Source organism: Schistocerca serialis, chromosome 7 (assembly GCF_023864345.2).
Source record: "Schistocerca serialis cubense isolate TAMUIC-IGC-003099 chromosome 7, iqSchSeri2.2, whole genome shotgun sequence".
NCBI classification, from domain to species: Eukaryota; Metazoa; Arthropoda; class Insecta; order Orthoptera; family Acrididae; genus Schistocerca; species Schistocerca serialis.
In genome coordinates, this window is record NC_064644.1 from 190,287,179 (window position 1) to 190,297,454 (window position 10,276).

Genomic DNA, 10,276 nt, shown 5'->3' on the forward strand with positions numbered 1-10,276 from the left:
GCAGTCACTAACTGTCAGTTATAGTCTGAGATTTATTTCTGACCACTAATAAAGTAAAAGCCAGAACATACAACAAAACTGATTATTGTTGCTACATTAACGTAAAATATAATCAACAACAAATAAACATCAACGGAGACAACGATACTGCATGGTAGTCAGGACTTGAAGACGTATGTAAAATCATATTATCAATAAGCAACTCACACTAACGGCCTTACCGCAGTGGTAACACCGGTTGCCGTCAGATCACCGAAGTTAAGCGCTGTCGGACTGGGCTAGCACTTGGATGGGTGACCATCCGGTCTGCCGAGCGCTATTGGCAAACGCGGTGCACTCAGTCCTTGTGTGTCGAACTGAGGAGCTACTTGCTTCAGAAGTAGCGGCTCCAGTCCCGTAAACTGACGTACGGCCGGAAGGACGGTGTGCTGACCACATTCACCTCCATATCCGCATCCGGTGACGCCTGTGGCCTGAGGATGACACGGCGGCCGGTCGGTACCGTTGGGCCTTCTAAGGCCTGTTCGGGTGGAGTTGTTTTTTTTTTTTTTTAGATAAGTAACTCACATGTAGCACAACAGATGTACCAAAATTTATAAAATGTTCTATTACAGATAAAATGATGATGGCTGTGCAGCTGTAATAGGCCTATAGTTCAAATAAAAAAGCAACACTCGTCGCTGCGTAATTGATTACACAAATTCATCATGTGCAATTACTCTTACGTTGTAACTAATATCAGGTGAAGTTAGTTTCCTTTCCTATGTGTGCCAGTGAGGTTATGTGGTACACACAGCAAAGGAAACTAACTTCACTTAATCTTAATTACAGTGTTAAAGTAACTGTAAACGCCCCTGAAGATGGCAGCATGCTGCCGAAACGCGTGTGCTAATAAGATATTAACAACAAGTGACAGTTGCAGTATATGCTGTCTTATAAAAATCTTACAGTACAGTCGCAGCCCTCAAATAACATCCTTATAACATAGATACATGTAAGTAAAAAAAGGTGTAGCAAACATGGGCCCTAAAATGTCTACTTTAAGAGCTATGTATTTCAATGTAAAGAAGATTAACAAATGCTCGTAGCTCTTAAGATACGCACTTTCAGAATCCATATTTACTGAAAATCTTTTTCTTGTTTTCGTCCATAGTACCACCTTTCAAAAAATGGAAAGCAAAGAACTTGCAGCAGAAGAGATTCGTTTCACAGTATCGAAGATAAGTAAGTGCTCTTAGTACTTAAGGTATGCGTTTTCGAGCCCATGTTTACTAGAATTTTTTGCTTCGAATGACCGTTCCTATCATAACTCTGAATACTAGCCATTATTCCTGGGACTCCATGTATAGATGACAGTAAATAACTTCGTAAGTTGCATGGGTCTTTTCGTAGATGTTGATGATTTATACAAACAAGTCGGAGCGGTGGGAAAACGTAGCGAAAAGCCAGAAGACATGCACAGGGTTGTCGCTTGGTGCAGGGATAGTAAGTTGATCGTCAACATAAACAAATGTAACGTACTGCCTACAAATAGGCAGAAGGACCCATTAGTGTATGGTTACACAAGTGCAGAACACTCGCTGGAAGCTGCATATCTATAAAATATCCAGGAGCATGTGTATGGAGCGATTTAAAGTAGAAGGACAAATGGCATGTAAGGAAGACCCAGACTGAGGTTCACTGGAAGAATATCCAGGAAGTGTTGTCCGCCCCCAAAGCACAACGCCCCAGTTCGATCAGTACTCGAATACTGCTCATTATTCTAAGATCTGTTCCAAATAGGATTGATAGAGGAAACAGGAGATCCAAAGAAGAAAGAAATATGTTCAAATGTGTGTGAATTCGTATGGGACTTAACTGCTAAGGTCATCAGTCCCTAAGCTTACACACTACTTAACCTAAATTATCCTAAGGACAAACACACACACCCATGCCCGAGGGAGGACTCGAACCTCCGCCGGGGATCCAAAGAAGACCAGCGCGTTTCGTTACTGGTTAATTTAGTAAGTGTTAACGCTCAGCCACCTCCCACTGCAGTCACTGCAAGAGAGGTGTCCTGCATCCTGCGTCAAGGTGTGGTTTACTGTTGAAATTCTGAGACCGTACGTTTCTAGACGAGTCAACCAATAAATTGTTTCCTCCTACGAATAATTCCCAAAAATGCAGAGGAGATAAAAATAGAGAGACTGGGGCTCATACGGGGATAACAACTGCTTCATACCCGTGCCATTCGCGACTGGCACACGCAATATGGGAACTGACACTGACACACAAAGTCCCCTCCGCCACGTACCATAAGGTGGCTTGCTTAGTATAAATGCAGATATAGGTGTAGATGTAGTTATACACTCACAGAAATGGAGAGCGTTGCACCAAGAACACTTTGACCTAACACTACAAAACATATCCATGTATTTACGTCCTGTTGAATATTTTGATAAAAATTTCATCACATTATGTGACAAATCGGACAAGTACATGTAAATAGTAATGTAGGAAACACGATACTAATGCTAGTGAATGAATTTTGCTGCGTAATAGCAAATGACAACAAAAACATAGCGGGTGTTGAATAGGAATAGCAATGGCCATACAAGTCTTTATAAATAAGAATATTTTTTAACAGTGCAAGTGAATGAATTTTGCTGCACAATAACAAATGACAACGGAAATATTGTGGGTGTTAAAAAAGGAATTTCAGTGACCAGACAAGCCTTTAGAAATAAGAGAATTTTTTTAACAGCGCAAGTGAATGAATTATGCTGCACAATAAAAAAATGACAACAGAAATATTGTGGGTGTTAAAATAGGAATTCCAATGGCCATACAAGCCTTTGGAAATAAGAGTATTTTTTTAACAGTCAGCTTAATACAGAAACAAGAAAGGAATTCATCAAGGCAATTATTTTGAAAATTTTTAACTTATCTGTGGGAAGAATGGACTCTCGAAGAAAAGGAAAGAAAAAAAATGAAAGCACCTGAAATGTGAATACGGAGGAGAACCAGAAAAAGTGTAACGTACATGCAACAAATATGTAACGTAGCTACAGCCAACATTGCCTATATTCATCTTTGAAACTGGACTCGATAAGCAACCTGAGCTATCTGTAAACGGAATCTGACGTGCATAACATTGTGTGCGTGTTGTGTGAGTGCCAGTTTCACTGTCACTTAAGCCCTCAACAGATCGTAACATGAAAAACTTAAAACTAACGTTTGAATAAGCTATCTGACTGCGCTTTTGAACAAGAATTTACAGGTGACACAGAATCTGACTTGTGCAACGGAATTTGCTGGACTAGAGTACATGGCATGTTGTGGTGTGCGTGTCTCTGTCTGGCACTAAGTTTTACATTCGCCCCTTTAGGTAACTGCCTTTTTCCATGTGGTTTACAGCAATGCAGAGGCAGCGGCTAAAGCTTATTGTTAGAAGAATGAATTTAATAAAAAGGAGTTTGCTTGGGTCCTGCTAACTACTAAATAACTTTTGAGAAGGGATTTCATAAATTAAGTCTATTTAAAACTTCAGAATCATCCTGAACAAGTATTAATAATGGCAATACAATATGACATATGTATCAATAATGGCTGAGTGCCAGATTACCAAAATATTTCTATTTCAAAGTTACAATAACATTTAGTAACCACAGTATATTATTTAGATGTGGGGAATAATGTTTTGACGATGCCGTTACGGCTTTAGCACTTTAGGACATGGTGTAGAACAGGTACGCTTTAACTTATTTTATCTGTACATTTCCCAGTTTGTATGAGAGTTTAGCGTGATATGAAATGCTGCATTGTTTTGAAAAATAGACAGCCCACTAGGTGCATATATCATTTTTTATACTGTGGATGTGAAGATGGTCATTATTGACTGAAACAGATCATCGTCAAAGGAATTTATGTTGTGATCAAAGATTGGAATAAAAAAACATTTAACATTGGAAAATAATAATTGTTGTTTGAAGGATAAGGAGGCTACTTTCACTGTGAAGCAAAACAGGGGATTATTGCAAACTCGGACTAACAATCACGAGCCTAAACCTGAAATTGCTTTTGCGCTATGCTTGCGAATTTTACCTTAAATTCCATCTTCAAGCGTAGTTAAACCATCTAAATCTCTCCTGGCTATAGAATTGATATCAGACCTTCAGTGTGGTAAGATCTAACATCATCGACGTGAGGGCAGCGTGACACGTCTTCTGTCTCCGAGCTCTCGACCGACACTACTACTATTTCCACTCTCACAGACAGGCCTCGTCTCACAACAGTGCTTAGAATCGCGCTCCCATGTTTCGCCTTCAGATTGTTACTGGCGATATCTGAGTGCTTATACAATGCAAAGAAAGGCGTTAAGTTGGATATATTGTTTTATCTAATAGAGAGTTCTGACACACTCCTTACATCCAAGACTGAGAAGAACCAATGAACAAATTTTGAAAATATTAAAGAGAAAAGTAAAACTGATTAACATTATATACATGCGAAAAAATGAAGTACATGGTTGCCTAAATCTGCATAACAGTTTCGTAAAAAAGTAGAAGGAAAGATTGTGGGAAAAACCACAGGTACAGAACATCCGTATTGCGAAGCGTTATCAATGGAATGAGGTGCTGTAACTACAACCAAATGATGAAGGCGGCGAAGGACAGAGTAGGATAGCTACACCAACAAGGTGTTGCCTTTATATCTTACGATGATGTGAGCTCATTATCAATGGTTTCAATAGAAAAGGACGCTGAGTGAGGTTATCCGTCTCACTTCATAAATGATATAAAGACTCTATTCACAAAGATCGAAATTGTTATAGATATGGGAAATACAATCTCGAAACCATTGAACACAAACAAAGGGGTACGGCGAGGGCGCTTTATTTCTCCGACACTGATGTGATCAGTGAATGCAAAATGTTAAATAAAAAAATAGTACATTTCGATCGTGACGCTGGACTAAATGTAATTTTATATGCAGGTGATCTAACTCTAATTGCAGAGAACGTAGGTGACAACGAAACGTCATGCTTAAGAAATGAAGAAGAGTGGAAGGATGTACAAGGGAATATCGAAAAAGCAACGAGGATATGAGGAAAGTTTAGTAATCTAAACGAAAAGATAAAGGTAAATAAGAGAAAATTGAAGAAACTTGGAGACCATGTAGTTGGAGAAAGACTCCTGTAAAGGCTCTCAGGTATAACTGCCCTGGAAGAAGAAGTGTAGGAAGACCATACAAGAGATGGAGCACCGTAAAAGGCAATTTGCCTGATACATGAAGTGGAGAATAAGCAGAACTCTATTCCTACATATGAAGAGTGATGTGGGTATATGACGGCTATCTCGTGTGGCTAAGGTTCCCACAAATTATCAGGTGGAGAAGGCAACAAAATAGCCCAGAAGACATTAAATTGTCGTGTATCGCCGTCTTTCGGGCTTTGACAAAGATCAAATCAATGGCGTGACGGACATCGGAACAACATACCGACAAATTGCATAGACAAGCTGGCTGCAGGGCAATGGCTGCATAACGTCTGGTGATGATATGGACTTATGGAAAGTATGTGACAAGAACAGTGGCCACAGGTTCACCCAGAACAACCACACCACGGCAGGACTGCTCGACTGGCTCTGATGATAAGATCGAGGCCAATAGAACGAACATGCGCAGGTGTTACTGGCAGTTTGTTACCATGAACCGTTGGGAGTAGACTACTGGAAGTTGGGTGAAGTTCTCGAGTTCTCAAGTGTCATTTACCGCTGACATCATACCAGACACACACACACACACACACACACACACACACACACACACACACACACACACCCAAACATCGAGAAATAACAGGGGCACTGTCAAGGAATCCGTTGCGTGCGAGCTCGCAAAAGGTCAATGATGCTTACGCCATTTGATGATGACGATGTATAGTTTGCGGGGCGCTCAACTCCGCGGTCATCAGCGCCCTTAGAAAGTCCCGATTTTTACGCAGTCTAATTATTTACTCAGTCCAATTTAGCTACTGTCACGAATGATGATGGTGATGAAATGATAAGGATAACACAAACACCTAGTCCCTGGGCGGAGAAAATCCCCAACACGGCCCGGAATCGAATCCGGGACCCTTTGATACAGAGGCTACAGAATTTGATGCCCCGCATATTGCCTGCCATGTAACCAAAATATAGGCTGCTAATGGCAACAAGGGAGAGACCGGAGGTACCCAACGGTGAGCACAACAAGAGGGTAAAGGGTGTAGTTGTACTGCTTACGCAACGAGTAACCCATAGCAGTGCTATGGTGTCAGCGATGTTGGTACAAAGCAGAGCAATTGCAACGGTAAACAAAGCAAACATTGCATTATATCTACAACAACAGCTGCCGAAGTTGACATTTCCTCAAAAAGGAACCAAAGAAATTTCGCAGAGTCAGAAAGAAGTGGTAGATGAACTATTAGCGTTTCTGGAAGACGTACCGGTGGAGTGTGTGGTGTCGTATACGCTCGACTGTGCAGACAATGTACATGATGAGCATAGTGATGACGATACGTGCTTAACAAGTGAAAGTGATACTGAAACAGGTTTAGAGCCATGTAGTTCATCATCCTTTTCGGACAGGGAGCCACAAATCCCGTCTCCAGTGAAACGTACTAAAGGACGATCGTTGTCCAAGCAGCTGGTACTAAACATAATTACGTACATGGAAGGTCATCTGCAGCATAGGAAACAGCAATTATGATCAGATTTTAAATAAGTCCGTAGCAATATTACCGTGTATTACATAACAAAAAATATGGATATTCATGGGAGGACAAGGCGCACTTATTACAAAAACGCGTTTCAAGCATTCAAGATAGAATTTACAGGATGACAGTGACCTACTATGTTATGCGCATCGAATTGCGCGCGACATAGATTACAGACCACAGAGTTCCCCAAGATGGATAAAGGTATTCAAACTGAGCTCCCCCTTGTGGTCACAACTCGCTCCTCCCATAGCCGAGGAACGAGGCCGATCAAAGACCAACAGCGGCAAGGGCATCCTGTGGTAGTGGCCCCTCCTATGGCAGTCCCGAAAGGCGAACTGAACAAAGCAGAGCAGCAACAAATCCAAGAATGCACAGCAACCAGCTCAAGTGCACATTTAACCACACAAGACACCCCTGTAGTTAGGTTACCGCCTGTTTACTCGATTAGGGTATACCCTAACATCGAGTACACCATGCAATTGGCGAGGCTGGAACTGTCAACTACCCTGACCACAGCCTTAGGAGATATGGTTCGTGTGGGACATGAGAACGGCAGAAAAGTCATCTTCTGGGTAATGGAGGCTGTAGACAGAATACAGCTAAAGACAGTGAATCTTCCCACCGACTTCGGAGCCCTGCGGGACTTACTAAAGAAAGTCTTTGAATGACGAGGCGAGAAATTCCACCTCGATGACATTTACGAACAATGTATTTTGGCAAATGGATGAATTACGTTCGACTGGAGTAAGACTTGGCCAAACGATCATATCCATACGCTTTCCATAATGACCAAAATTACCATTGGCCAACTTAATACTCACAACAGCAGACTAGTGATACAGGAACTGCGTAAGGAGGTGGAGGAGAAGGGACTGGATGCGCTCTGCCTGCAGGAGCCGTACTCCCTAGCTGGAAAAATAGCATTTGCAGCCGCGACATGGCAAGTCGTCAGCAGAGGGGAAGACCCGAAAGCGGCGATAATAATAACAAATAAATCCCTGAGGGTTACGATACTCTCACAGTACACAACTAGTCACTGCAACGTCTTGGAGTTGCAATCTCCCGTGGGAGTAATTACACTTGTAGCCGGCCGCATCAGTAAACACCTCATCATTCACGTACTGCTTCTCGCCGAGTGCATCCTTCATTGCACCATACAGATGGAAGACGGAGCCGGCCGCAGTGGCCGAGGGGTTCTAGGCGCTGCAGTCCGGAACCGTGCGACTGCTACGGTCGCAGGTTCGAATCCTGCCTCGGGCATGGATGTGTGTGATGTCCTTAGGTTAATTAGGTTTAAGTAGTTCTAAGTTCTATTGGACTGATGACCTCAGATGTTAAGTCCCATAGTGCTCAGAGCCATTTGTACCAATTACACTTGTAAACATGTACTTCCAATACGGTGATAACATCGAGAGACATCTTGACCACCTGACTACAGTAATCACGGCGTTGCAGGGGCGAAAAATGATAATAACTGCTGACATCAATGGAATTCCCCCCTATGGTACAGTGGTACAAGGGATACGAACGGAGAAAAGGTGGAAGAGCTCATCATGGCCTTGCAACTAATGATGGAAAACAAGCCCGGCAACCCTCCAACCCACGCAGCGGGAGGAGGACAAGGCACAAACATTGATGTGACCTTAGTCACATCAAACGCAGTCAACATCATCCAATATTGGAAGGTTGAAGAAAATGCCACCACTAGCGACCATAATCTCATAACTTTCACCATAAGTGATAGAGAATGCCGCTGGGCCATGGGATGGGAGGTGCAAATGAATTATCAAAGAGCTGATTGAGAACGCCTAGCGAGGGAGTGCGACATTCCTGCTTTGCCAGAGGGTGACACACACCAGAACATAGACGTGGACGAGAGAGCTGTGGAACTGGTGAGTGTGACAACTAGAGCGGTGAAAGCGGCTGTACCAACTAGGAGGAAGGCCATGGCGGCCTCTCCGTCACCATGGTCGGCCGAACTCGAGGACATGCGCCGGTCTGTCAGAAGGTTGAGGAGGCACTACCAGCGTAGTGTCGTCTGGCTGGAACGGCAAAGATGGTTGCTACAGTATCGGGAGGCCAAGCAGAGGTTCCAAAAGGAACTACGAGCGGTAAGGATAACATGCTGAGAGAGCTACGTCCTGAATCAATTAGCTTTAGACCCATGGGACACACCCTATAAGTTAGTCAGAGAGAAAATCCGCTCTCCTATGGAGTTGTCAATAGTCAGACAGGGGACCGGGATGATGGAATATTGGCAGGAGACTGCAGAGGTCCTCCTCCAGTCCTTGTTGCCTGACGATTGAGCGGATCAGGAAAGTGAAGGGCGCTATAGTCTGGAACCGCGGGACGGCTGCGGTCGCAGGTTCGATTCCTGCCTCGGGTATGGATGTGTGTGATGTCCTTAGGTTAGTTAGGTTTAAGTAGTTCTAAGTTCTAGGGGACTGATGACCTCAGAAGTTAAGTCCCATAGTGTTCAGAGCCATTTGAACCATTTTTTGAAAGTGAAGGGCAACGGCAGCTACGATATGACCTTGGCGAATATAACAATAGCACGACGGTCTACCCCTTTTTTGAAGAGGAGGTGGCTGTCCACATAAGATCGCTGAAGAGAGGTAAAGCTCCCGGGCCAGACGGTATTGTGGCGGAGGTGGTGCCATTCTTAGCCCCCCTGCTAATTGCACCACTCACTCATCCATATAGCGAGTGCCTCAGGCAAAGGAAGTTGCCGAAGATCTGGAAAAACGCGAATGTTGTGATCATCAAAAAAGGACCTGGCAAAGACCCGGCAGAAACGAAATCATATAGACCTATATGTTTGTTGGACCTACTTGGGAAGACACTAGAGAAATTGCTGGCTGACAGACTGGCTGCACACCGAGTGCTGTGCGGGATGAACAGCATGCAGTTCGGCTTCAGGCCTGGGCGATCGGCATCTGAGCCCTGGCGGCTGAGGTCTGTGGGTCTACCCCACACAAGTACGTAGTCGGCATCATGATGGATATCAGTGGTGCCTTCGACAACCTGTGGTGGCCTTCGCTTTTCTCCTGCTTGTGGGAGAAAGAGTGTCCAGGGTTGTCTGAGGCGCTATTGCGAGGATCGGGAGGACTGGCTATCATTCCCTAGCGGGAAAGTGGGAAAATAAGTAACAAAGGGATGCCCCCAGGGTTCCGTCATAGGTTCCCTGTTGTGGGACAACCACATGGAACCGCTACTGGTTAACTTACAACAAAGTGAAGATGTGCTAGAGGTGATAGCTTACGCATATGACCTCCTCCTGTTGGTTGGCGGCCGTAGCCCAGAGGACATAAGAGCCCAAAATAGAGAAGGCTATAGATAAACTGCATCCATGGTGCCAGAACACAAAGATGAAAATATCACCAAGTAAATCAACAAACCTTCTGCTAAAAGGACAGCTGATCAGAAATCCAACTGTGAGAATTGAGAGCTCGCCGGTTCTTCGGCGACGTGACACACGTTACCTGGGAATCATCATTGACGAAAGGTGGAACGTCGGGAAACACATTGACACCGTAA

At 43.7% G+C, this 10,276-nt stretch overlaps 1 pseudogene; it reads left to right on the forward strand.

Moving 5' to 3' along the window:
- The first annotated feature begins 207 nt into the window (after positions 1 to 207).
- LOC126413681 (5S ribosomal RNA) lies at positions 208 to 325 on the forward strand (annotated as a pseudogene).
- The last annotated feature ends 9,951 nt before the right edge of the window (positions 326 to 10,276 follow it).